We start from the raw sequence: 26572 nt of genomic DNA on the forward strand, positions 1-26572 counted from the left end.
TGGGGACAGTCAACCCGCCAGACCTGAGCGGGTGCCACTAGGAGTGGGCGCAAAGTAACTCCATGGACGCTACTCACCCCCCCCAAAAAATAGCCTCCGACTGCGATGGCCGCGGTCAGCACCATTCACCAACCCCCTGTGTAGGTTTCTCTTATTTTATTTATTTATTTTTTTGAGATGGAGTCTCGCTCTGTTGCCCAGGCTGGAGTGCAGTGACGCCATCTCAGCCCACTGCAACCTCTGCCTCCTGGGATCAAGTGATTTTCTGCCTCAGCCTCCCAAGTAGCTGCGATTCAGGCACCTGCCACCCATCCTGCTATTGTTTTTGTATTTTAAGTAGAGATGGGGTTTCACCATCTTGACCAGGCTGGTCTTGAACTCCTGACATCGTGATACGCTCACCTCAGCCTCCCAAAGGGCTGGGGTTACAGACGTGAGCCACCGCACCCAGCCCAGAAGAGATTTGCTAATTGAGTTCTGGATGACAGGTGTTTCATTGTAGGGGGTCTAAAGAGAGACTCAAATGCCTACAAGTTCAAGATCAGCTTGTGCAATATAGGGCGACCTTGTCTCTACAAAAACAACCAAGCAACCAAAAATTAGCTGGGCATGGTGGCAGGGGACTCTGGTGCCAGTTACTCAGGAGGCTGAGGCCAGAGAATCGCTAGGGTCAGGGAGGTTGAGGCTGCCGTGAGTTGTGATCACTCCACTGTATTCAACCTGTGAGTCTGAGAGCCTGTTTTAAAAAACACACACAAAAAATAGAGGCCTGAACATGAATGATTATTCATGAGTGACCCTATGTTGAACAAACAAAGCTGCCCCCAGATCCTGAACCACCAAAAACTGTAAGATAATAAATGTTAATTGTTTCAACAATTCACGTAAATGGCCCACCAATTGTAGGGGCAATTTGTGATACAACAATAACTAACTAGTATCTCTAGATTTCTTTTTCTTTTTTTGTTTTTTTTACATTGAGATGGAATCTTGCTCTGTTGCCAGGCTGGAGTGCAGTGGCGTGATTGATCTTGGCTCACTGCAACCTCCACCCCCCGGGTTCAAGTGATCCTCCTGCCTCAGCCTCCTGAGTAGCTGGGACTACAGGCACTCACCACCACACCCAGTAAATGTTTGTATTTTTGGTAGAGAAGAGGTTTCTCCATGTCGGCCAGGATGGTCTCGACCTCTTGACCTCATGATCCACCCTCCTCAGCCTCCCAAACTGCTGAGATTACAGGTTTGAGCCGCCGCACCTGGCCTAGATTTCTTTGGAAGGAAAAGCTATGTCCAGGAGGAGATTCAAAACCCACTTTTGTGTATGTGTGTGTGAGTGTGTGTGTGTGTGTGTGTGATGGAGTCTTGCTCTGTTGCTTAGGCTGGAGTGGTGAGATCCAGGCTCACTGCAACCTCCACCTCCTGATTAAGTGATTCTCCTGCTTCGGCTACTTTTTGTGACGTTAGTAAAGACAGGGTTTCACTATGTTGGTCAGCCTGGTCTTGAGCTCCTGGGTGCAGGGGATCCAACCACCTCAGCCTCCCAAAGTGCTGAGATTTCAGGAGTGAGCCACACCATGCCAAGCCTACCATTGCTATTGATCTTTGTAGCCAAGGATAATCATCTCAAAACAATGATGGCCTCCTCCTCAGTTCTTCTTTCAGAATCTCTGTCTTCCATTCCCTCCCTCAATATGCACACTTCATTTACTACAGCACTCCTTTCCCACCGCAAAGCCTACGTCCAAATAAAAATCTTCCGCTTTAGAGAGCTTCTCCCTGTTTATCATTAAGGTTGACAATTTCTTCTTTGAGCCTTGTTGTGGCGTAGAACTTCCTCCCCTCAAAGTATCTGTTGAAGTCCAAAAGCCCCCTCCATCCGCCGTACCTGGGGATGTGACGTGATTTGGAAATAGGGTCACTACACATAGAATGAGTTAGGGCTCAGTACAGGGACTCACACCTGTAATTCCAGCACTTTGGGAGGCCAAGGTAGGTGGATCACTTGAGGCCAGCAGTTTGAGACTACTCTGGACAACACAGAGAAACTCCTCTCTACAAACAAACAAACAAAAAACTTAGCCAGCTGTGGTGGTTCACACCTGTAGTCCCAGCTGCTTGAGAGGATGAGGTAAGAGGATCACTTGAGCTTGGGAGGCAGAGGTGGCAGTGAGCCAAGATGGTGCCACTGTACTACAGCCTGAGTGACAGAGCTAGTCCCTGTCTCAAAAAAAAAAAAAAAAAAAAAAAAAGATTAGTTAAGATGAGGTTCCATTGGACTAAGGCGGGTCACATTGGATTAAGGCAGCTCTTAATTTTTTTTTTTTTTTTTTTTTTTTTTTTTTTTTTTTTTTTTTTGAGATGGAGTTTCCCTCTTGTTGTCTAGGCTGGAGTGCAACCGCACAATCTTGGTTCACTGCCGCCTCTGCCTCCCAGGGGCAAGTAATTCTAGGGCCCAGCCTCCTGAGTGGCTGTGATTAGAGCGACTCACCACCACACCTGGCTAATTTTTTTTGTATTTTTAGTAGAGATAGTGTTTCTCCATGTTCGTCAGGCTGGTCTGGAACTCCCAACCTCAGGAGATCCGTCCACCTCAGCCTCCCAAAGTGCTGGGATTACATGCAGCCACAATGCCCTGCCTTATTTATTTATTTATTTTTTTGACGGAGTTTCCCTCTTGTTACCCAGGCTGGAGCGCAATAGCGCGATCTCGGCTCACCGCAACCTCCGCCTCCTGGGTTCAGGCAATTCTCCTGCCTCAGCCTCCTGAGTAGCTGGGATTACAGGCACGTGCCACCATGCCCAGCTAATGTTTTGTATTTTTCTTTTTAGTCGAGACGGGGTTTCACCATGTTGACCAGGATGGTCTCGATCTCTCGACCTCGTGATCCACCCGCCTCGGCCACTGCGGTCTAGCTCCCTCACCCAGGCTGGAGTGCAGTGACGCCATCTTGGCTCACGGCAATCTCCACTCCCCAGGTTCAAGCAATTCTCGAGGCAGCCCCTAAAGCTAATGATTCACATTCTCCTAAGGAGAGGAAAATTTGGACGCAGATACAGAGACAGAGACAGGGAAGAAAGCCAGGCAGTGATGGAAGCAGAGGCTGGAGTGAAGCCAGGTCACACCAAAGTCTGCCGGCCGCCACCAGAAGCTGGAGGAGGCAGGCGGGATCCTCCCTGGAGCCTTCAGAGGGAGCGCGGTGGCCCTGCCCACACCCCGACTCTGGCCTCCTGCACTGTGCAAAAATGCATTTCTGTTGTCTGAAGCCGCCTGGTTTGTGGTCATCCATTACAGCGCTACAGAAAACAAGTATCAGCTTCTTTCTTTTGTGGCAGGACGCAAACCTTGTCAATTCCAGCTCATTCTGGAAATGCGCTCTTCTTGCGTATGGAGCCTGGGGTGGGGGGGGGGTGAAGCTGTCCTCACAGTGTTAGCTAGAACTCTGGACAGACATGGTTATGATTAAGCATTAGGCCGGGCGCAGTGGCTCATGACCGTAATCTTGGCTCTTTGGGAGTCTAAGGTGGGCAGATCACCAGAGGTCAGGTGTTGGAGACCACGCTGGCCAACATGGTAAAACATCCATTTCTACTAAATGCACAAAAAATCAGCTGGCATGATGGCGCCTGCTTGTAATCCCAGCTACTCAGGAGGCTGAGGCAGGAGAGTCACTTGAACCTGGGAGGTGGAGGTTGCAGTGAGTCGAGATCACAGCACTGCACTCCAACCTGGGCAACGAGAGTGAAACTCTATCTCAAAAAAATAAACATTAATCCTCAACAGGGCACAGTAGCTCACGCCTGTAATCCTAGCACTTTTGGAGGCCGAGTCAGGTGGATCAGTTGAGGTCAGGAGTTCAAGACCAGCCTGACCAACATGCTGAAACCCCGTCTCTACTAAAAATACAAAAACTTGGCTGAGCATGGTGGCGAGCACCTGTAATTCCAGCCACTCTGGAGGCTGAGGCAGGAAAATGGCTTAAACCTGCGAGGGAGAGGTTGCAGTGAGCCAAGATCGTGCCACTGCATTCCAGCCTGGTAACAGAGCAAGACTCTGTCTCAAAAAAACAATCACGAGCCGGGCGCAGTGGCTCACGCCTGTAATCCCAGCACTTTGGGAGGCCGAGGCGGGTGGATCACGAGGTCAAGAGATCGAGACCATCCTGGTCAACATGGTGAAACCCCGTCTCTACTAAAAATACAAAAAATAATAATAAAAATAAAATCATCTGGGCATGGTGGCGCAGGCCTGTAGTCCCAGCTACTCCAGAGGCTGAGGCAGGAGAATTTCCTGAACCCAGGAGGAGGAGGTTGGGGTGAGCCGAGATCACGCCATTGCACTCCAACCTGGGTAACATGAGCGAAACTCGGTCTCAAAAAAAAAAAAAAAAAAAAAAAAAATTGGCTGTGTGCCGTGACTCATGTCTGTATTCCCAGCGCTTTGGGAGGTCTAGGCAGGCAGATCACTTGAGGTTAGGAGTTCGAGACCATCCTGGGCAACATGGTTAAACCCCTTCTCTACCAAAAACACAAAAGTTAGCCAAGCATGGTGGCATATGCCTGTGATCCCAGCTACTTTGAAGGCTGAGGCAGGGGAATCACTTGAACCCAGGAGGCAGAAGTTGCAGTGAGCAGACATCATGCCATTGCACTTCAGCCTGGTGACAAAGTGAGACTCCATCTCAAATGATAATAATAAATAAGAAGAATTTTAAATTATGGCCAGGTGCGGTGGCTCACCCCTGTAATCCCAGCACTTTGGGAGGCCGAGGCGGGTGGATCACGAGGTCGAGAGATCGAGACCATCCCGGTCAACATGGTGATACCCCATCTCTACTGAAAATACAAAAACTAGCTGGGCGTGGTGGCATGTGCCTGTAATCCCAGCTACTTAGGAGGCTGAGGCAGGAGAACTTCCTGAGCCCAGGAGGCGGAGGTTGCGGTGAGCCGAGACAGCACCATTGCACTCCAGCCTGGGTAAGAAGAGCGAAACTCCATCTCAAAAAAAAAAAAAAAAAAAAAAAAAAAAGAGAGAAATATCTGGCTCTAAAACAAAAACGGAGCTATCCAGCAAAATGGTTGTCAATGTGTGCATTCAACTTACAGAGCTAAAGTGAATTGTATTTCAGCAGTTCAGAAACCCTCTCTTTGGAGAATGTAGAAAGTCATTTCCAGCCCTATAGTGGAATATAACAGTTAACAGTAAGAATGCCTTTAAAACACAGAAGACCCGCTTCTTACAAACTGATCTACTGTGTGTTGGTTCCTTTTAGGAAGTTGCAACTATGTTTAGATTCAGCGAGCTAGAAACACATTTCTTCTAAAAGCTTCCTTTGGACATTCCAGAGCGGATGGGAGTACAGGATGTAAAGAGAGATATCTGACTCTAAAACAAAAACGGAGCTATCCAGCAGAATGGTTGTCAATGTGTGCATTCAACTTACAGAGTTAAACTGATTTGTATTTCAGCAGTTCAGAAACCCTTTCTTCGTAGAATGTAGAAACAGTCATTTCCAGCTCTATCGTGGCATATCAGAGTTAACAGTAAGAATGAGTTTATACACAGAAGTCGTGCTTCTTACAAACTGATCTGCTGTGTGTTGGCTCCTTTTAGGAAATTGCAACTATGTTTAGATTCAGCAAGTTACAAACCCATTTCTTCTAAAAGCTTCCTTTGGACATTCCTGAGTGGATGGGAGTACAGGATGTAAAGAGAAATATCTGACTCTAATACAAAAACAGAGCTATCCAGCAGAATGGGTGTCAATAATATAAAAAATATAAACCAGTTCCTAACTCATCCTAATTTAAAATAATATAATTTTCAGTGCTCATTATTGTTTCTTTGTGATTTCTTAAGCCATAAAATCTGTTTTGTAAAAAGTTCTGGAATATAATTTGGCAATTAATCTGCTAGCTATTTCATCTTCCCAACAAGAGTCAGGACTAACATTTCCAATATTAGTAAATGTATTTCCAGAATACCTTCCTGCATGTAAAATACAAGAAATAATCTAGTTGAATTATCTGATTGTTTTCAAATTAATAAATTTAGGCCTCTTCGACATTGTTGTTTTACCTACTAGAGCATATTATATGCTTGATACGGATTATAACTAGATGATATCAGAAAACGTTTGGCCTTTGTCCATTATGACAAGACTATTTTCTTCATGAAATTAAGGATGAAGCATTCAAAGAAAGGTAACTTATTAACATTAGTTTTTCACATTCGAAAAATATTATAAACCAGTAGTTTTCAGAATTTAATTGTTTGCTACATTTCTTCTTAGTTTAAGAATATTCTAACACCATTGCCAGGCTTCATATTCATCTATTTCAATTAGTTCTGTAAATAATTGTTTTTGCTTTCGGGTTTTCGATTCAAAATAGATTTTTCTTGCAATATATTTAATAATTCTAACAGAAAAATAACTTCACTTGATTTTTTATTTATTTAAAAAACTAATTTTTTTATAATTAATGGTTAGATTTAATTTAATTAGATTTAAATGAGAAATGGCCACCATGAAAACTTTTTGAAAAGTACAGTCATATGATCGGGTGTGGTGGCTCACATCTGTAATCTCTTTGGGAGGCCAATCAGAGTGGGTAACCTCAGGTCAGGAGTTTGAGAACTGCCTGCCCAATATGGTGAAACCCCATCTCTATTAAAGATTCAAAAATTAGCCTGGCATGCTGGCAGGCACCTGTAGTCCCAGCTACTTGGGAGGCTGAAAGAGATTGCTTGAACCAGAGGGGCGGAGGTTGCAGTGAATTGAGATTATGCCACTGCACAGCAGCCTGGGAAACAGCAAGACGCCATCTCAAAAAAAAAAAAAAAAGTACAATCATATTTAACAATGAAAAGATACACAAAATTAAAAATATGTGACATATTAAAGTATATCTACATCTATAAGATTCAGATACACAGTGGTTAAGCACGTTGTCTCCTCCTTAAATTTTCTTTTCACAATGAGGTGACTTTAGAAATTGTATTAGTTTGGCCGGGCGTGGTGGCTCAAGTGGGTAATCCCAGCCCTTTGGGAGGCCGAGGCGGGTGGATCACGAGGTCAAGAGATCGAGATCATCCTGGTCAACATGGTGAAACCCCGTCTCTACTAAAAACACAAAAAATTAGCTGGGCATGGAGGCGTGTGCTTGTAATCCCAGCTACTCAGGAGGCTGAGGCAGGAGAATTGCCTGAACCCAGGAGGTGGAGGTCGCGGTGAGCCGAGATCGCGCCATTGCACTGCAGCCTGGGTAACAAGAGTGAAACTCTGTCCCAAAAAAAAAAAAAAAAAAAAAAAGAAAAGAAAAGAAAAGAAATTGTATTAGTTTGTTTTCAAGCTGCTGATAAAGAAATACCTGATACACCCATCAGATCTCGTGAGATGTATTCACTATCACGAGAATAGCACAGGAGAGACTGATGCCCATGGTTCGATTACCTTCTTTTGGGTTTCTTTCACAACAGGGGAGAATTCTGGGAGATACGATAATATTTGGGTGTGGACGGAACCGAATCATATCATTCAGCCCTTCCATATCTCATGGCCTCACATCTGAAAACCGATCATGCCTTCCCCAAAATTCCCCAAAGTCTTAACTCATTTCAGCATCAAACCAAAAGTCCACAGTTCAAAGTCTCATCTGAAACAAGTCAAGTCTCTTCTGCCTGTGAGCCTGTAACATCAAAAGCAAGCTAATGTCTTTCTAGATACAATGGGGGTACAGGTACTGGGTAAGTAGGGCCATTCCAAATTGGAAAATTTGGCCTAAACAAAAGTTACAGGGCCCATTCAAGTCCAAAACCCAGTGAGACGATCAAATTTGAAAGCTCCACAACAAACTAGTTTGACTCCAGGTGTCACACCTAGGTCACTATGATTCAAAAGGTGGGTTTCCATGGTCTTGGGAAGCTCTGACCCTGTGGCTTTTCAGAGTACAGCCTTTCTCCTGGTTGCTTTCCTGGGTTGGTGTTGAGTGTCTGTAGATTTTCCAGGTGCTTGTTGGTGAATCTAGCATTCCGGGGTCCAGAGGATGGTGGCTGTCTTCTCACGGCTCCATGAGGCAGTGCCACAGTAGGGACTCTGTGTGAGGGCTTCAACCCCACAAACCAAAACACCGCCACAAAGCCCAAAACCATATATATCATAAAGAGGTGGGAGGGAGTATGCTATGATACAGCAGTGCTCCTCAAGACAAAGATGCTTTCAGTGACTCCGGACGCAGGTAAGTATTTAAGAGTGGTGTTGGACCCACGAATGTGTTGGACCCACCACTTGTGATGACCAGGGTAAAAGTCATGGAGCTTCTGCCCCAGGTTATAAGTTCCAAACATAAAGCATTAAAAAAATGATAAAATTACCTGAGGCCCCCAAACATATAAAAAAATGCTCATCCTCACTGGTCATTAGAGAAATGCAAATCAAAACGACATTAGGATACCATCTCACGCCAGTTAGAATGGCGGTCATTAAAAAATCTGGAGACGACAGATGCTGGAGAGGGTGTGGAGAAATAGGAACAATTTTACACTGTCGGTGGGAGCGTAAATTAGTTCAACCATTGTGGAAGACAGTGTGGCGATTCCTCAAGGACCTAGAAATAGAAATTTCATTTGACCCAGCCATCCCATTAGTGGGTATCTATCCAAAGGAGTATAAATCGTTCTACTATAAGGACACACGCACACGAATGTTCACTGCAGCACTGTTGACGACAGCAAAGACTCGGAACCAACCCAAATGCCCATCGATGATGGACTGGACAGGGAAAATGTGGCACATATACCCCATGGAATATTATGCAGCCATCAAAAATGATGAGTTCGTGTCCTTTGTAGGGACACGGATGAACCTGGAAACCATCCTTCTCAGCAAACTGACATAAGAGCATGAAATCAAACACCGCATGTTCTCACTCATAGGTGGGCGTTGAACAATGAGAACACACGGACACGGGGAGGGGAGCACCACACGCTGGAGTCTGTTGGGGGAAATAGGAGAGGGACAGCAGGGGGCGGGGAGGTGGGGAGAGACAGCAGGGGGAGAAATGCCAGATATAGGTGACGGGGAGGAAGGCAGCACAGCACACCGCCACGTGTGTACCTACGCGACAATCTTGCACGTTCTTCACATGTACCCCCAAACCTCAAATGCAACAAAAAAAGAAAAAAGAAAACAATGATAAAATGGCAGCATGCGATGAATGTGGAATTCTGATATTAACTACTCCAGAACAGTGTTTGAAATAATTTTTGTGCTGCTTGTGGTGTTCCACTTGCCAGGAACATGCACAGGAATAATGATATTTACAAGCATATTCCGAATTCAGCACAGAATTAGGATATTAAGACTCAAGCCTATGTGGAAGCATGTAGTTTAAGCTCTGCCCACCTGATGTTTTGGGGGCTGACGGTGATGGCATGGGAGATACTCACATGGGAGATGGTGCCAATGCTCACGCTCCGGCCCACTCTGTTGTGAACATAAAAAACAACTTTCTATCTAATATTACTGAAAAAATGGATCAACGCCAAAGCAGTCCTTCTCAGAAGAAGTTTCTTAGAGAGTTCCAGGTACTCCTGGTCAGGTGCTTGAGAATCAAATTCATGCGTCGTAACGTTCGTCTCATAAATAAAGAAAACTGTGATGTCAAGAAGAACACTTGAGCTATTTAACTATCATCTGGGATAAGAAGATCATTTTTACTGCTATAATACTGGAGGTAATGTGTTATTTTCAAGTAATTGATCCTTGAATTCCAAGTGAGGAGATTGTTCATGAACACATCAGGTCTGTTTCATGGGGGAAACCAAAATACCCTATTGTGTACTTGCTATTCTTTCTAGCCCAGATATATTTTGTTAAACTTCATTATTCTTTCGACAAGAGCTTTGCTCTAAAAAGAAAAACATATGTTGTCACTGTAGTACTATGCTAGAGTATTATGACAGTGTTTCACATATATTTTTATGAGAAATTCATCATGTGCTTTATTGTTCCTTTTTCACAGGGGAGGAGATTTCAAACATAAAAAGATCGAATGACATTTTGGATCTAATTTGGCCGTGTCCCCACTCAAATCTAAACTTGAATTGAATCTCCCAGACTTCCCATGTGTTGTGGGAGGGACCCAGAGGGAGGTGGTTTAATCACGGGGGCCAGTCTCTCCTAGTCACATGACAGTAAATAAGTCTCATTAGATATTAGATATCAACAGTTTCTGCTTCTGTCTTCTCCCCTTTTTCCTCTTGCCACCGTTACGGAAGAAGTGCCTTTCACCTCCCGCCACAATGCTGCAGCCTCTTTTAGCCATGTGGAACTGTAAGTCAAGCGAAACTTCTTTTTGGTTCCAGTTTCAGGTATTTATTTATCAGCACCATGACAATGAACGAATACCGTCAATCTGTACTCGTAGAGTGGGGCATTCTGGAAAGATACCCAAAAATACGAAAGCAATTTTCGAACTGGGTCACAGGCAGAGGCTGGAGAAACTTGGAGGGCTCAGAAGAACACACAAAACTGTGGGAAAGTTTGGAACCTCCTCGCGGCTTGTTGAGTGGCTTTGACAAAAATGCTGACGGTGATACGAACAATAAGGTTCAGGCGGAGGCGGTCTCAGACAGAGAAGAGACACTTGTCGGGAACTGGCACAGAGTTGACTCTTGCTACGTTTCAGCAGAGAAACCGGTGGCATTTTGCTCCTGCGCTAGAGATTTGCGAAACTTTGAAATTGAGAGAGGTGATTTACGGTGTCTGGTGGAAATAATTTCTGAGCAACAAAGCGTTTAAACCACGACTAGGGTGCTGTTAGAAGCATTCTGTCTTAAAAGGGAAACAAAGTATAAAAGTTCAGAAAATCGGCAGCCTGAGAATGCAGTAGAAAGGAGAATTCCAGACAGGTGTGGTCGCTCACACCTGTCATCCCAGCACTATGGGAGGCCAAGGCGGGCAGATCACCTGAAGTCGGGAGTTCAGGATCAGCCTGGGAAGCATGGAGAAACTCTGTCTGTAGAGAAAATACAAAATTAGCCGGGTGGGGTGACGGACTCCTGCAATCCCAGCTACTTGGGAGGCTGGAGCAGAAGAACTGCTCGAACCTGGGAGGAAAATGTTGTGAGCCAAGACTGCGCCATTGCACTCGAGCCTGATAACAAGAGCGAGACTCCTCAAAACACAAAAACAAAAATGAAAAGAAAAGCCCATTTTTTTGTGGGGAAATTCAAGCCAGCTGCAGAAATTTTTATAAGTAGCGAGGACTCAAATGCTAATCCCCAAGATGATGGGATGAACAACTCTAGCCCATTTCATGACATCCCCTCCCTTCACAGGTCTGGAGGCGCAGGAGGAAAATGTGCTTTTGTTGGCCAGGCCCAAGCACCCCATGCTGTGTGCAGCCTAGGGATTTGGTGCCCTGTGTCCCAATTGCTCCACCCATGGCTGACAGAGGCCAAGGTAGACCTCAGGTTGTAACTTCGGAGAGTGGAAAGACCAAGCCTTGGCGGCTACCACTGGGTGTTGAGACTGAAGCTGCGAGTGCACAGAAATAAAGACTCGGGGTTTGGGACCCTCTGCCTCGATTTCAGAAGATGTACGGATATGCCCCGGAGCTCAGACAAAATTGGTCGCAGGGCAGGCCCTCTGCCAGGGCAGTGCAGAAGGAAATGTGGGGTCGAAGCCCTCACACAGAGTCCCGACTGCGGCGCTGCCTCATGGAGCCGTGAGAAGACAGCCACCATCCTCTGGACCCCGGAATGCTAGATTCACCAACAAGCACCTGGAAAATCTACAGACACTCAACACCAACCCAGGAAAGCAGCCAGGAGAAAGGCTGTACTCTGAAAAGCCACAGGGTCAGAGCTTCCCAAGACCATGGAAACCCACCTTTTGAATCATAGTGACCTACGTGTGACACCCGGAGTCAAACTAGTTTGTTGCGGAGCTTTCAAATTTGATCGTCTCACTGGGTTTTGGACTTGAATGGGCCCTGTAACTTTTGTTTAGGCCAAATTTTCCAATTTGGAATGGCCCTACTTACCCAGTACCTGTACCCCCATTGTATCTAGAAAGACATTAGCTTGCTTTTGATGTTACAGGCTCGCAGGCAGAAGAAACTTGACTTGTTTCAGATGAGACTTTGAACTGTGGACTTTTGGTTTGATGCTGAAATGAGTTAAGACTCTGGGGAATTTTGGGGAAGGCATGATCGGTTTTCAGACGTGAGGCCATGAGATATGGAGGGGCCAAGGGCCGAATGATATGGTTAGGTTCCGTCCACACCCAAATATTAACTTGAATCGTATCTCCCAGAATTCTCACCTGTTGTGAAAGAAACCCAAAAGAAGGTAATTGAACCATGGGCATCAGTCTCCCCTGTGCTATTCTCGTGATAGTGAATAAATCTCACGAGATCTGATGGGTGTATCAGGTATTTCTTTATCAGCAGCGTGAAAACAAAGTAATACAATTTCTAAAGTCACCTCATTGTGAAAAGAAAATTTAAGGAGGAGACAACGTGCTTAACCACTGTGTATCTGAATCTTATAGATGTAGATATACTTTAATATGTCACATATTTTTAATTTTGTGTATCTTTTCATTGTTAAATATGATTGTACTTTTTTTTTTTTTTTTTTTTGAGATGGAGTCTTGCTGTTTCCCAGGCTGGTGTGCAGTGGCATAATCTCAATTCACTGCAACCTCCGCCCCTCTGGTTCAAGCAATCTCTTTCAGCTTCCCAAGTAGCTGGGACTACAGGTGCCTGCCGCCATTCCAGGCTAATTTTTGAATCTTTAATAGAGATGGGGTTTCACCATATTGGGCAGGCAGTTCTCAAACTCCTGACCTCAGGTTACCCACTCTGATTGGCCTCCCAAAGAGATTACAGATGTGAGCCACCACACCCGACCATATGACTGTACTTTTCAAAAAGTTTTCATTGTGGCCATTTCTCATTTCAATCTAATTAAATTAAATCTAACCATTAATTATAAGAAAAATTAGTTTTTTAAATAAATAAAAACATCAAATGAAGTTATTTTTCTGTTAGAATTATTAAATATATTGCAACAAAAATCAGTTTTGAATAGAAAACCCGAAAGCAAAAACAATTATTTACAGAACTAATTGAAATAGATGAATATGAAGCCTGGCAATGGTGTTAGAATATTCTTAAACTCAGAAGAAATGTAGCAGACAATTAAATTCTGAAAACTACAGGTTTATAATATTTTTCTAATGTGAAAAACTAAAGTTAATAAGTTACCTTTCCTTGAATGCTTCATCCTTAATTTCATGAAGAAAATAGTCTTGTCATAATGGACAAAGGCCAAACGTTTTCTGTTATCATCTAGTTATAATCCGTATCAAGTATATAATATGCTCTAGTAGGTAAAACAACAATGTCGAAGAGGCCTAAATTTATTAATTTGAAAACAATCAGATAATTCAACTAGATTATTTCTTGTATTTTACATGCAGGAAGGTATTCTGGAAATACATCTACTAATATTGGAAATGTTAGTCCTGACTCTTGTTGGGAAGATAAAATAGCTAGCAGATTAATTGCGAAATCATATTCCAGAACTTTTTAGAAAACAGATTTTATGGCTTAATACATCACAAAGAAACAATAACGAGCACGGAAAATTATATTATTTTAAATTAGGATGAGTTAGGAACTGGCTTATATTTTTGATATTATTGACAACCATTCTGCTGGATAGCTGCTTTTTTGTATTAGAGTCAGATATTTCTCTTTACATCCTGTACTCCCATCCACTCAGGAATGTCCAAAGGAAGCTTTTAGAAGAAATGCGTTTGTAACTCGCTGAATCTAAACATAGTTGCAATTTCCTAAAAGGAACCAACACACAGCAGATCAGTTTGTAAGAAGCGCGTCTTCTGTGTTTTAAACGCATTCTTCTTTTTTTTTTTTTTTTCTTTTTTTTGAGACGGAGTTTCGCTCTTGTTACCCAGGCTGCAGTGCAATGGCGTGATCTCGGCTCACCGCAAGCTCCGCCTCCTGGGCTCAGGCGATTCTCCTGCCTCAGCCTCCGGAGTAGCTGGGATTATAGGCACGCACTTAAACGCATTCTTACTGTTAACTCTGATATGCCACGATAGGGCTGGAAATGACTGTTTCTACATTCTCCAAAGAAAGGGTTTCTGAACTGCTGAAATACAAATCAGTTTAACTCTGTAAGTTGAATGCACACATTGACAACCATTCTGCTGGATATCTCCGTTTTTGTTTTAGAGCCAGATATTTCTCTTTACATCCCGTACTCCCATCCACTCTGGAATGTCCAAAGGAAGCTTTTAGAAGAAATGTGTTTTTAACTCGCTGAATCTAAACATAGTTGCGACTTCACAAAAGGAACCAACACACAGCAGATCAGCTTGTAAGAAGCGGGTCTTCTGTGTTTCAAACGCATTCTTACTGTTAACTGTTATATGCCACTATAGGGCTGGAAATGACTGTTTCTACATTCTCCAAAGAGAGGGTTTCTGAACTGCTGAAATACAAATCAGTTTAGCTCTGTAAGTTAAATGCACACATTGATAATCATTTTGCTGGATAGCTCCGTTTTTGTTTTAGAGCCAGATATTTCTCTCTCTTTTTTTTTTTGAGACGGAGTTTCGCTCTTGTTACCCAGGCTGGAGTGCAATGGCGCGATCTCGGCTCACTGCAACCTCCACCTCCTGGGTTCAGGCAATTCTCCTGCCTCATCGTCCTGAGTAGCTGGGATTACAGGCACACGCCACCATGCCCAGCTAATTTTTTGTATTTTTACTATAGACGGGGTTTCACCATGTTGACTGGGATGATCTCGATCTCTTGACCTCGTGATGCACCCGCCTCGGCCTCCCAAAGTGCTCGGATTACGGGCTTGAGCCACCGTGCCCGGCCGTGATTATTTATTATTATCATTTGAGATGGAGTCTCACTTTGTCACCAGGCTGAAGTGCAATGGCATGATGTCTGCTCACTGCAACTTCTGCCTCCTGGGTTCAAGTGATTCTCCTGCCTCAGCCTTCAAAGTAGCTGGGATCACAGGCATATGCCACCATGCTTGGCTAATTTTTGTGTTTTTGGTAGAGAAGGGGTTTAACCATGTTGCCCAGGATGGTCTCGAACTCCTCACCTCAAGTGATCTGCCTGCCTAGACCTCCCAAAGCGCTGGGAATACAGACATGAGTCACAGCACCCGGTCAATTTTTTTTTTTTTTTTTTTTTTTTTTCTGGGACCGAGTTTCGCTCTTGTTACCCAGGTTGGAGTGCAATAGCGTGATCTCGGCTCACCCCAATCTCCTCTTCCTGGGTTCAGGCAGTTCTCCTGCCTCAGCCTCCCAAGTAGCTGGGACTACAGGCGTGCACCACCATGCCCAGCTGATTTTATTTATTTATTTATTTATTTATTTATTTATTTATTTATTTATTTATTTTAGTAGAGACGGGGTTTCACCATGTTGACCAGGATGGTCTCGATCTCTTGACCTCGTGATCCACCCGCCTCGGCCTCCCAAAATGCTGGGATAACAGGCTTGAGCCACCGCGCCCGGCTCATTATTACTTTTTTGAGATGGAGTCTTGCTCTGTTACCATGTTGGAATGCAGTGGCAGGATCTTGGCTCACTACAACCTCTCCCTCCCAGGTTTAAGCCATTTTCCTGCCTCAGCCTCCAGAGTGGCTGGAATTACAGGTGCTCGCCACCATCCTCAGCCAAGTTTTTGTATTTTTAGTAGAGATGGGGTTTCAGCATGTTGGTCAGGCTGGTCTTGAACTCCTGACCTCAACTGATCCACCTGACTCGGCCTCCCAAAGTGCTAGGATTACAGGCGTGAGCTACTGTGCCCTGTCAAGGATTAAGTTTTATTTTTTTGAGATAGAGTTTCACTCTCGTCGCCCAGGTTGGAGTGCAGTGGTGTGATCTCGACTCACTGCAACCTCCACCTCCCAGGTTCAAGTGACTCTCCTGCCTCAGCCTCCTGAGTAGCTGGGATTACAAGCAGGCGCCATCATGCCCAGTCGATTTTTTGTGTTTTTAGTAGAAATGGATGTTTCACCATGTTGGCCAGCGTGGTCTCCAACACCTGACCTCTGGTGATCTGCCCACCTTGGACTCCCAAAGAGCTAAGATTACGGGCATGAGCCACTGCGCCCGGCCTAATGCTTAATCATAACCATGTCTGTCCAGAGTTCTTGTTAACACTGTGAGGACAGCTTCACCCCCCCCCCCCCCCCAGGCTCCACACGCAGGAAGAGCGGCGTTTCCAGAATGAGCTGGAATTGACAAGGTTTGCCTCCTGCCCCAAAAGAAAGAAGCTGATACTTGTTTTCTGTAGTGCAGTAATGGATGACCACAAACCAGGCGGCTTCAGACAACAGAAATGTATTTTTGCACAGTGCAGGAGGCCAGAGTCGGGGTGTGGGCAGGGCCACCGCGCTCCCTCTGAAGGCTCCAGGGAGGATCCCGCCTGCCTCCTCCAGCTTCTGGTGGCGGCCGGCAGACTTTGGTGTGACCTGGCTTCACTCCAGCCTCTGCTTCCATCACTGCCTGGCTTTCTTCCCTGTCTCTGTCTCTGTATCTGCGTCCAAATTTTCCTCTCCTTAGGAGAATGTGAATCATTAGCTTTAGGGGCTGCCTCGAGAATTGCTTGAACCTGGGGAGTGGAGATTGCCGTGAGCCAAGATGGCGTCACTGCACTCCAGCCTGGGTGAGGGAGCTAGACCGCAGTGGCCGAGGCGGGTGGATCACGAGGTCGAGAGATCGAGACCATCCTGGTCAACATGGTGAAACCCCGTCTCTACTAAAAAAAAAAATACAAAAAATCAGCTGGGCATGGTGGCACGTGCCTGTAATCCCAGCTACTCAGGAGGCTGAGGCAGGAGAATTGCCTGAACCCAGGAGGCAGACGTTGCGGTGAGCCGAGATCGCGCCATTGCACTCCGGCCTGGGTAACAAGAGCGAAACTCCGTCAAAAAAAAAAAAAACAAACAAAAAAAAAAAACGGCAGGGCATTGTGGCTTCTGCATGTAATCCCAGCACTTTGGGAGGCTGAGGTGGACGGATCTCCTGAGGTTGGGAGTTCGAGACCAGCCTGACCGACATGGAGAAACACTATCTCTACTAAAAATACAAAAAAATTTAGCCAGGTGTGGTGGTGAGTCGCTGTAATCACAGCCACTCAGGAGGCTGGTCCCTAGAATTACTTGACCCTGGGAGGCAGAGGTTGCAGTGAACCAAGATTGTGCGGTTGCACTGCAGCCTAGACAACAAGAGGGAAACTCCATCTCAAAAAAAAAAAAAAAAATTAAGAGCTGCCTTAATCCAATGTGACCTGCCTTAGTCCAATGTAAGCTCATCTTAACTAATCTTTTTTTTTTTTTTTTTTTGAGACAGGGTCTAGCTCTGTCACTCAGGCTGTAGTACAGTGCCACCATCTTGGCTCACTGCTACCTCTGTCTCCAAGGCTCAGGCGATCCTCTTACCTCAGCCTCTCAAGCAGCTGGGACTACAGGTGTGAACCGCCACAGCTGGCTAAGTTTTGTTTGTTTGTAGAGAGGACTTTCTCTAGGTTGCCCAGAGGAGTCTCAAACTCCTGGCCTCAAGTGATCCACCTACCTTGGCCTCCCAAAGTGCTGGAATTACAGGTGTGAGTCCCTGTACTGAGCCCTAACTCATTCTATGTGTGGTGACCCTATTTCGAAATCACGTCACATCCCCAGGTACGGCGGAGGGAGGCGGCTTTTGGACTTCAACAGATACTTTGAGGGGAGGAAGTTCTACCCCACAACGAGGCTCAAAGAAGAAACTGTCAACCTAAATAATAAACGGGGAGAAGCTCTCTAAAACGGAAGAAGATGTATTTGGACGTAGGCTTTGCGGTGGGAAAGGAGTGCTGTAGTAAATGAAGTGTGCATATTGAGGGAGGGAATGGAAGACAGAGATTCTGAAAGAAGAACCGAGGAGGAGGCCATCATTGTTTTGAGATGATTATCCTTGGCTACAAAGATCAATAGCAATGGTAGGCTTGGCATGGTGTGGCTCACTCCTGAAATCTCAGCACTTTGAGAGGCTGAGGTGGTTGGATCCCCTGCACCCAGGAGCTCAAGACCAGACTGACCAACATAGTGAAACCCTGTCTTTACTAACGTCACAAAAAGTAGCCGAAGCAGGAGAATCACTTAATCAGGAGGTGGAGGTTGCAGTGAGCCAAGATCTCACCACTCCAGCCTAAGCAACAGAGCAAGACTCCATCTCACACACACACACACACAAAAGTGGGTTTTGAATCTCCTCCTGGACATGGCTTTTCCTTCCAAAGAAATCTAGGCCAGGTGCGGTGGCTCTAACCTGTAATCTCAGCAGTTTGGGAGGCTGAGGAGGGTGGATCATGAGGTCAAGAGGTCGAGATCATCCTGGCCGACATGGAGAAACCGCTTCTCTACCAAAAATACAAACATTTACTGGGTGTGGTGGTGTGTGCCTGTAGTCCCAGCTACTCAGGAGGCTGAGGCAGGAGGATCACTTGAACCCAGGGGGTGGAGGTTGCAGTGAGCCAAGATCAAGCATGCCACTGGACTCCAGCCTGGCAACAGAGTAAGATTCCATCTCAATGAAAAAAAAAGAAAAATAAATGTAGAGATACTAGTTAGTTATTGCTGTATCACAAATTGCCCCTACACTTGGTGGGCCATTTACGTGAATCGTTGAAACAATTAACATTTATTATCTGACGGTTTTTGGTGGTTCAGGATCTGGGGGCAGCTTTGTTTGTTCAACATAGGGTCACTCATGAATGATAATTCATGTTCGGGCCTCTATTTTTGTGTGTGTGTGTGTGTGTGTGTTTTTTTTTTTTTTTTTTTTTTTTTTTTAAAAAACAGGCTCTCAGACTCACAGGTTGAATACAGTGGAGTGATCACAACTCACGGCAGCCTCAACCTCCCGGGCCCTAGTGATTCTCTGGCCTCAGCCTCCTGAGTAACTGGCACCAGAGTCCCCTGCCACCGTGCCCAGCTAATTTTTGGTTACTTGGTTGTTTTTGTAGAGACGAGGTCTCCCTATATTGCACAAGCTGATCTTAAACTTCCAGGCATTTGAGTCTCTCTTTAGACCCCCTACAATGAAACAGCTGGCATCCAGAACTCAATTAGCAAATCTCTTCTCCGCTGGGTGCGGTGGCTCATGTCTGTAACCCCAGCCCTTTGGGAGGCTGAGGTGAGCGTATCACGACGTCAGGAGTTCAAGACCAGCCTGGTCAAGATGGTGAAACCCCATCTCTACTTCAAATACAAAAACAATAGCAGGATGGGTGGCAGGTGCCTGAATCGCAGCTACTTGGGAGGCTGAGGCAGAAAATCACTTGATCCCAGGAGGCACAGGTTGCAGTGGGCTGAGATGGCGTCACTGCACTCCAGCCTGGGCAACAGAGCGAGACTCCATCTCAAAATAAATAAATAAATAAATAAATAAATAAATAATAAGAGAAACATACACAGGGGGTTGGTGAATGGTGCCGACCGGGGCCATCGCAGTCGGAGGCTATTTTTTGGGGGGGGGGGTGAGTAGCTTCCATGGAGTTACTTTGCGCCCACTCCTAGTGGCACCCGCTCAGGTCTGGCGGGTTGACTGTCCCCGGCGGGGATGCCACGGGCCCCGCCGCCTCCCTGGCCGCGACCCCGGATGGATGAGCGCCCCCCGCCCTCCCTCGCCGGCCCCGGGAGCTCCGGGCTTCGGGAGCCTCCTTCCCGCGCCGGTCCCTGCAGCGGCGCCCCTCAGAGGGGACCGCGAAGCAAGACGGAAGAGAAGAGGCGAAAAGACCCCATCGGCAGTGACAACTCTGCCACCACTGACCGTCACGCGACATCTACAGCCGCATCGAGATGCTCCAGCCTGCCCAGCAGCACCAAGTCGGGTTGGCCCCGACAGCACGAAAAGAAGCCCTCGGAGGTTTTCCGGTCAGATGTCATCACAGCCATGAGGATCCCGGACTCACACCAGCTCAGCCCGGATGACTCCTGCATCCTGGCAGACCCATGGCGACAGGAATGGGAGAAAGGGGTGCAGGTGCCTGCCGGGGCAGAGGCCATCCCAGAGCCCCTGGTGAGGACCCTCCCACCTCTGGAAGGCCCCCGTGCCCGGGCATCCCCAAGCAGCCCCACGCTCGGGGAGGGCTCCCGGCCGGATTGGCCAGGAGGCAGCCGCTAGGACCCGGACGAGATGGACGCCTACTGGCTGCAGCTCATCGACTCAGAACTGCAGGAGATGGAGAGGCCAGAGCTGGATGAGCTGACGCTGGAACGTGTGCAGGAGGAGCTGGAGACCCTGTGCCACCAGAATAGGGCCAGGGCCATCGAGACGCAGGAGGGGCTGGGCATCGAGTGTCATGAGGATGTCGTCTGCGACGTGTGCCGCTCTCCTGAGGGCGAGGATGGCCACGAGATGGGCTTCCGTGACAAGTGCAACGTCTGTGTGCATCAGGTGGGCAGATGCCCCAGTCACCCTCACCCGTGCCATGTTCACGCACGCTGCCTGGCAGACCCCCGCTTGGCTCTCCAGGGGAACCATGGGCAGAGGCCCTTGAGAAGGAAGGAGCAGGAAGGGAATGGGGAGCGTGCTTCCCGGGGCCATATGCACCCAGGGCCCCTGGGCTTAGGTCTGCCAGCCAGACTCAAGCCAGTGCCAATCGGCTGATCTTTCCGTCCTCTCCCATCGGCCTCCCTCAGAGCCTCCCCACCTTGCACCCTTTCCCTGCCCCTCCTCCTCTGCTCCTCATGTCCTGAATTTACCAAAAGGCAACCCACTGATGTCGCGAGAGCAAAGTTGCCTGGTTTCAAATCGTGGCTGTGTCCTTGACAAGCTGTGTAACTGTAGACAAGTTTCATAACCTCTCTAGGCCTGTGTTTTCTCAATTATGCATAAATAAGACCGGTTGCATGGATTAAAAAAATAAAATAAAATAAAATAAAATAAAAACTTCCCAGTGACGCTTCTCTTCTTTATTTATTTATTATTTTGAGTTTTATTTTTTTATTTTATTTTTTTTTGCAGGAGCACGTGCACTTTATTGAACCACTGTAGAAAAGTGTGTGAGGGTCAAGGGTTGATACGGGATGGGCTGGGGACAGGACGAGCGATGGAATCTGGATACCAGGGAGACAAACAGGTCATGAGCAGAGCCCCTGGCCCGGGTGATTCCTCTGGATCTACTGATAGGCTTGCAGAATCAGGATTGGAATGATGATCATCAGAATGGTCACGATGATGCCCAAAATCAGGGCATCATCAGTTTAACTCTGTAAGTTGAATGCACACATTGACAACCATTCTGCTGGATAGCTCCGTTTTTGTTTTAGAGCCAGATACTTCTCTTTACATCCCGTACTCCCATCCACTCTGGAATGTCCTAAAGCACCTTTTAGAAGAAATGTGTTTTTAACGCTCTGAATCGAAACATAGTTGCAACTTCCTAAAAGGAACCAACACACAGCAGATCAGTTTGTAAGAAGCTGATCTTCTGTGTTTTCAACGCATTCTTACTGCTGTTATATGCTACCATAGGGCTGGAAATGACTGTTTCTACATTCTCTAAAGAAAGGGTTTCTGAACTGCTGCAAACACACATCAGTTTAACTCTGTAAGTTCATTGCACACATTAACAACCATTCTGCTAGATGGCTCCGTTTCTGTTTTAGAACCAGATATTTTTCACAACAGCCTGTACTCCCATCCACTCTGGAAGGTCCAAAGCAGCCTTTAGAAGAAACGTGTTTCTGGCCGGGTGCGGTGGCTCAAGCCTGTAATCCCAGCACTTTGGGAGGCCGAGGCGTGTGGATGACGAGGTCGAGAGATCGAGACCATCCTGGTCAACATGATGAAACCCCGTCTCTACTAAAAATACAAAAAATTAGCTGGGCATGTTGGTGCGTGCCTGTAATCCCAGCTACTCAGGAGGCTGAGGCAGGAGAATCGCCTGAACCCAGGAGGCGGATGTTGCGGTGAGCCGAGATTGTGCCATTGCAGTCCAGCCTGGGAAAAAGAGCGAAGTTCTGTCTCCAAAAAAAAAAAAAAAAAAAAAAAAAAAAAAAGAAGAAGAAACGTGTTTCTAACTTGCCGAATCTAAATATAGATGCAACTTCCTAAAAGGAACCAACACACAGGAGATGAGTTTGTAAGAAGCGGGTCTTCTGTGTTTTTTTTTTTTTTTTTTTTTTTTTTTTTTTGAGGCGGAGTTTCCCTCTTGTTACCCAGGCTGGAGTGCAATGGCGCGATCTCGGCTCACCGCAACCTCCGCCTCCTGGGTTCAGGCAATTCTCCTGCCTCAGCCTCCTGAGTAGCTGGGATTACAGGCACACGCCACCATGCCCAGCTAATTTTTTTTGTATTTTTTTAGTAGAGACGGGGTTTCACCTTGTTGACTAGGATGGTCTCGATCTCTTGACCTCGTGATCCACCCGCCTCGGCCTCCCAAAGTGCTGGGATTACAGGATTGAGCCACCACGCCCGGCCTCTTCTGTGTTTTAAAGGCATTCTTACTGCTAACTCTTATATACCACTATGGGGCTATAATTCACTGTTGCTACATTCTCCAAAGAAAGGGTTTCTGAACTGGTGAAATACAAATCAGTTTCACTCTGTAAGTTGAATGCACACATTGACAACCATTCTGCTGGTTAGCTCCGTTTTTCTTTTAGAGCCAGATATTTCTCTTTACATCCTGTACTCCCATCCACTCCGGAATGTCCAAACCTAGCTTTTAGAAGAAATGTGTTTCTAACTGGCTCAATCGAAACATAGTTGCAACTTCCTTAAAGGAACCAACACACAGCAGATCAGTTTGTAAGAAGCGGGTCTTCTGTGTTTTAAACGCATTCATACTGCTAACTCTTATATACCACTATGGGGCTATAATTCACTGTTGCTACATTCTGCAAAGAAAGAGTTTCTGAACTGGTGAAATAGAAATCAGTTTAACTCTGTAAGTTGAATGCACATATTGACAACCATTCTGCTGGAGAGCTCCGTTTTTGTTTTAGAGCCAGATATTTCTCTTTACATCCTGTACTCCCATCCACTCTGGAATGTCCAAAGGCACCTCTTAGAAGAAATATGTTTCTAACTCGCTGAATCTAAACATAGTTGCAACTTCCTAAAAGGAACCAACACACAGCAGATCAGTTTGTAAGAAGCGGGTCTTCTGTGTTTTAAACGCATTCTTACTGCTAACTCTTATATGCCGCTATAGGGCTGGAAATGACTGTTTCTACATTCTCCAAAGAAAGGGTTTCTGGCCGGGCGCGGTGGCTCAAGCCTGTAATCCCAGCACTTTGGGAGGCCCAGGCGGGTGGATCACGAGGTCGAGATATCGAGACCATCCTGGTCAACATGGTGAAACCCCGTCTCTACTAAAAATACAAAAAATTAGCTGGGCATGGTGGCACTTGCCTGTAATCCCAGCTACTCAGGAGGCTGAGGCTGGAGAATCGCCTGAACCCAGGAGGCGGAGGTTGCGGGGAGCGGAGATCGTGCCATTGCACTCCAGCCTGGGTAACAAGAGCGAAACTGTGTCTCAAAAAATTAAAAATAAAAAATAAGTAAATAGAAAAGAAAGAGTTGGCCTCTTTTCAATTCCTGTTATGACCAAGTTGTTCCTTTGCTGACAGCCCACCCCATCTGTCACCTCCCCTCAAGGAAAATACCATCACCCTCCTCCACCGTTATTCCAAGATCCATGGAAAACGTTCTATTGAATCACATGGAAGGGGACCACTGTTCCCTGCCCTGCCAACTGGCAGTTACTACTAAGTGTCAAAGACGACCAGGCGTGGTGGCTCAGGCCTATAATCCCAGCACTTTGGGAGGCCGTGATGGGTGGATCACCTGAGGTCCGGAGTTCAAGAGCAGCCCGGTCAACATGGTGAAACCCCGTCTCTACTAAAAATACAAAAATCAGCTGGGTGTGATGGCAGGTGCTTGTCATCCCATCTACTTGGGAGGCTGATGTGGGAGAATTGCTTGAACGTGGGAGGCAGAGGTTGTAGTGAGCCAAGATCAAGTCTCTGCGGCCCGGGCAACAGAGCAAGACTCTGTCGCAAAAGGAAGGAAGGAAGGAGGGAGGGAGGCAGGAAGGAAGGAAGGAAGGAAGGAAGGTCGGTCAGGGATGCTCTTTTACCCCTTACACAGGTATTTTAGTATAGACTGAACATCGCTGATAAAAACAAATCTGAACTCTGAAACGCAACAAAGGGTGAAAACATTTTTTATGTTTTCTGAGACAGACTCTTGCTCTGTTGCCAGACTGGAGTGCAGTGGCACCATCTTGGCTCACTGCAATCTCCGACTCCCCGGTTCAAGAGATTGTCTTGCCTCAGCCTCCCAAGTAGCTGTGATTATAGGCACGTGCCACAACGCCCAGCTAATTTTTGTATTTTTAGTAGAGACGGGGTTTCACCATGTCTACCAAGCTGGTCTTGAACTCCTGATCTTGTGATGCGCCCCCCTCGGCCTCCCAAAATTCTGAGATTACAGGCGTGAGCCATCGCATCGAGCCCAAAAGGTGAAAACATTTTGAGCACCAACGTGCCCTTTCGAGGAAAACGTTCACTGCATAGGTTCAAAAAAATAGATTAAGACCTGGCAGTTGATAGTACAACAGCCTCAGCCTCCCGAGTAGCTGGGACTACAGGCACACACCACTGTGCCTGGCTCCAGAATGCATTTTTAATATATATATATATATATATATATATATATATATATATAATCTTTTTTTTGAGACGGAGTTTCGCTCTCATTACCCAGGCTGGAGTGCAATGGCGCGATCTCGGCTCACCGCAACCTCCACCTCCCGGGTTCAGGCGATTCTCCTGCCTCAGCCTCCCGAGTAGCTGGGATTACAGGCACGCGCCACCATGCCCAGCTCATTTTTTGTATTTTTAGTACAGATGGGGTTTCACTCTGTTGACCGGGATGGTCTCGATCTCTTGACCTCATGATCCACCCGCCTCGGCCTCCCAAAGTGCTGGGATTACAGGCGTGAGCCACCGCGCCCGGCCTACAAAGCCATTTCTTATATTTTCAGAAGAATTGTTTGAATGCAAGCCCTTCAGTTCTTTATGTACGTTGCACTTTGACCTGATGTCTTAATATCAGAAACGTTGCAAATCTGACAAAGCGTGATCACATTCTTGGAAAATCAGCTTGGGCTGTCACGGAGCGCTCTCCGGACACGGGGACAGAAGGCTTTGGCATGAGTTTCTGCTTTGTCCAGTTTTCCCAGACCTCAGAGTCCTGACACACAAAATGGGTTAATAGGTCCGGCGCGGTGACTCACGCCTCGAATCGTAGCACTTTGGAGGCCGAGGCGGGTGGATCGCTTGAGGCCAGGAGTTGGAGACCATCCCGGCCAACATGGCAAAATCCCGTCTCTACTCGAAATGCAAAAAATGTAGCCGAGCGCAGAGCCATGCTGAGCATCCCAGCTACTCAGGCAGCTGAGACACGAGAATCTCCTGAACCCGGGAGGCAGAGCTTGCAGTGAGCCGAGCTGACGCCTCTGCAGCTGCGATGCAGCCTGGGCGACAGAGCAAGACCCTGCCTCAAAAAATAATCAACAAAGAAAGAAGTAAACAAATAAATAGGGGTAATAATCATGACAGTTGACACATTACGCATTAGTTCTAAGACTCAAGAAATTTGTTTACTAGATAACATACGTCAATGATAAGGCGCTGTACAAACACGTTCTTCTTCCACAATACCTGAAAACTACATTTCTTATATTGGAAAATCTGAGCGCTCTTCGAGCATTGCGCACTCAGTATAAAACATACTGTGCTCCCGGGAGTGGGGCTGTCTGTCCATCCCACCCTGCCTCCCGGTCCCCATTCCCAAGCCCGGCTCACCTACTCCGGTAAGGTACAAAATTTCAGTCCGGTGCAGCAGCCGCGCGCCGCGCCCCTCCCGGTTTCACTCCCAGCTCGCCTCCTCCCAGTTCCCAGCTTCCTCGCCCCTGCCTCCCGCTCCTTTCAAAGGATTCGGTGCCTTTGGCAATCCCCAGGCTCTCCTCAAAACCTGTTTTAGAGAGAGCTCACCACTCCCGATCATCCGTGGGTGGAATTTGCACCTATGATGTTTTTTCTCCCCCATGGCCCCAAACTGCTGACCTCTGGCCCACAGCATCTCATTAGATGGATGCGGAGGATTGAATGGGTTTGTACTTGAGGAAGTGCAAAAGCATTTCGTGGCAAAGAGAATGACAGTAGCCAAAACTAGAAGGAGGGTAAGAGCCGTGCTCGCTTCTGCTTATGACTTGGGGAAGGCTTGGATGGCGAAGGATGGCAAATGTGACCCCCTGGGCAAGGTAAACCCTAAGGGCATCTCGGTACAGATAAACGTGTCAGAGAATGGCTCATAATTCGAATGCGACAAATTGCTATCAATGTCTTCCATCCACTTTTAATCTATAAAAGTTCATCTTTTTTTCCTTTCTATACCAATACTATCATTGGTCCGATGTCATATTTCTATGGAATTTATTCTCATCAGTTTCAGAG

This window comes from Saimiri boliviensis (assembly GCF_048565385.1).
Source record: "Saimiri boliviensis isolate mSaiBol1 chromosome 16 unlocalized genomic scaffold, mSaiBol1.pri SUPER_16_unloc_1, whole genome shotgun sequence".
Lineage (NCBI taxonomy): Eukaryota > Metazoa > Chordata > Mammalia > Primates > Cebidae > Saimiri > Saimiri boliviensis.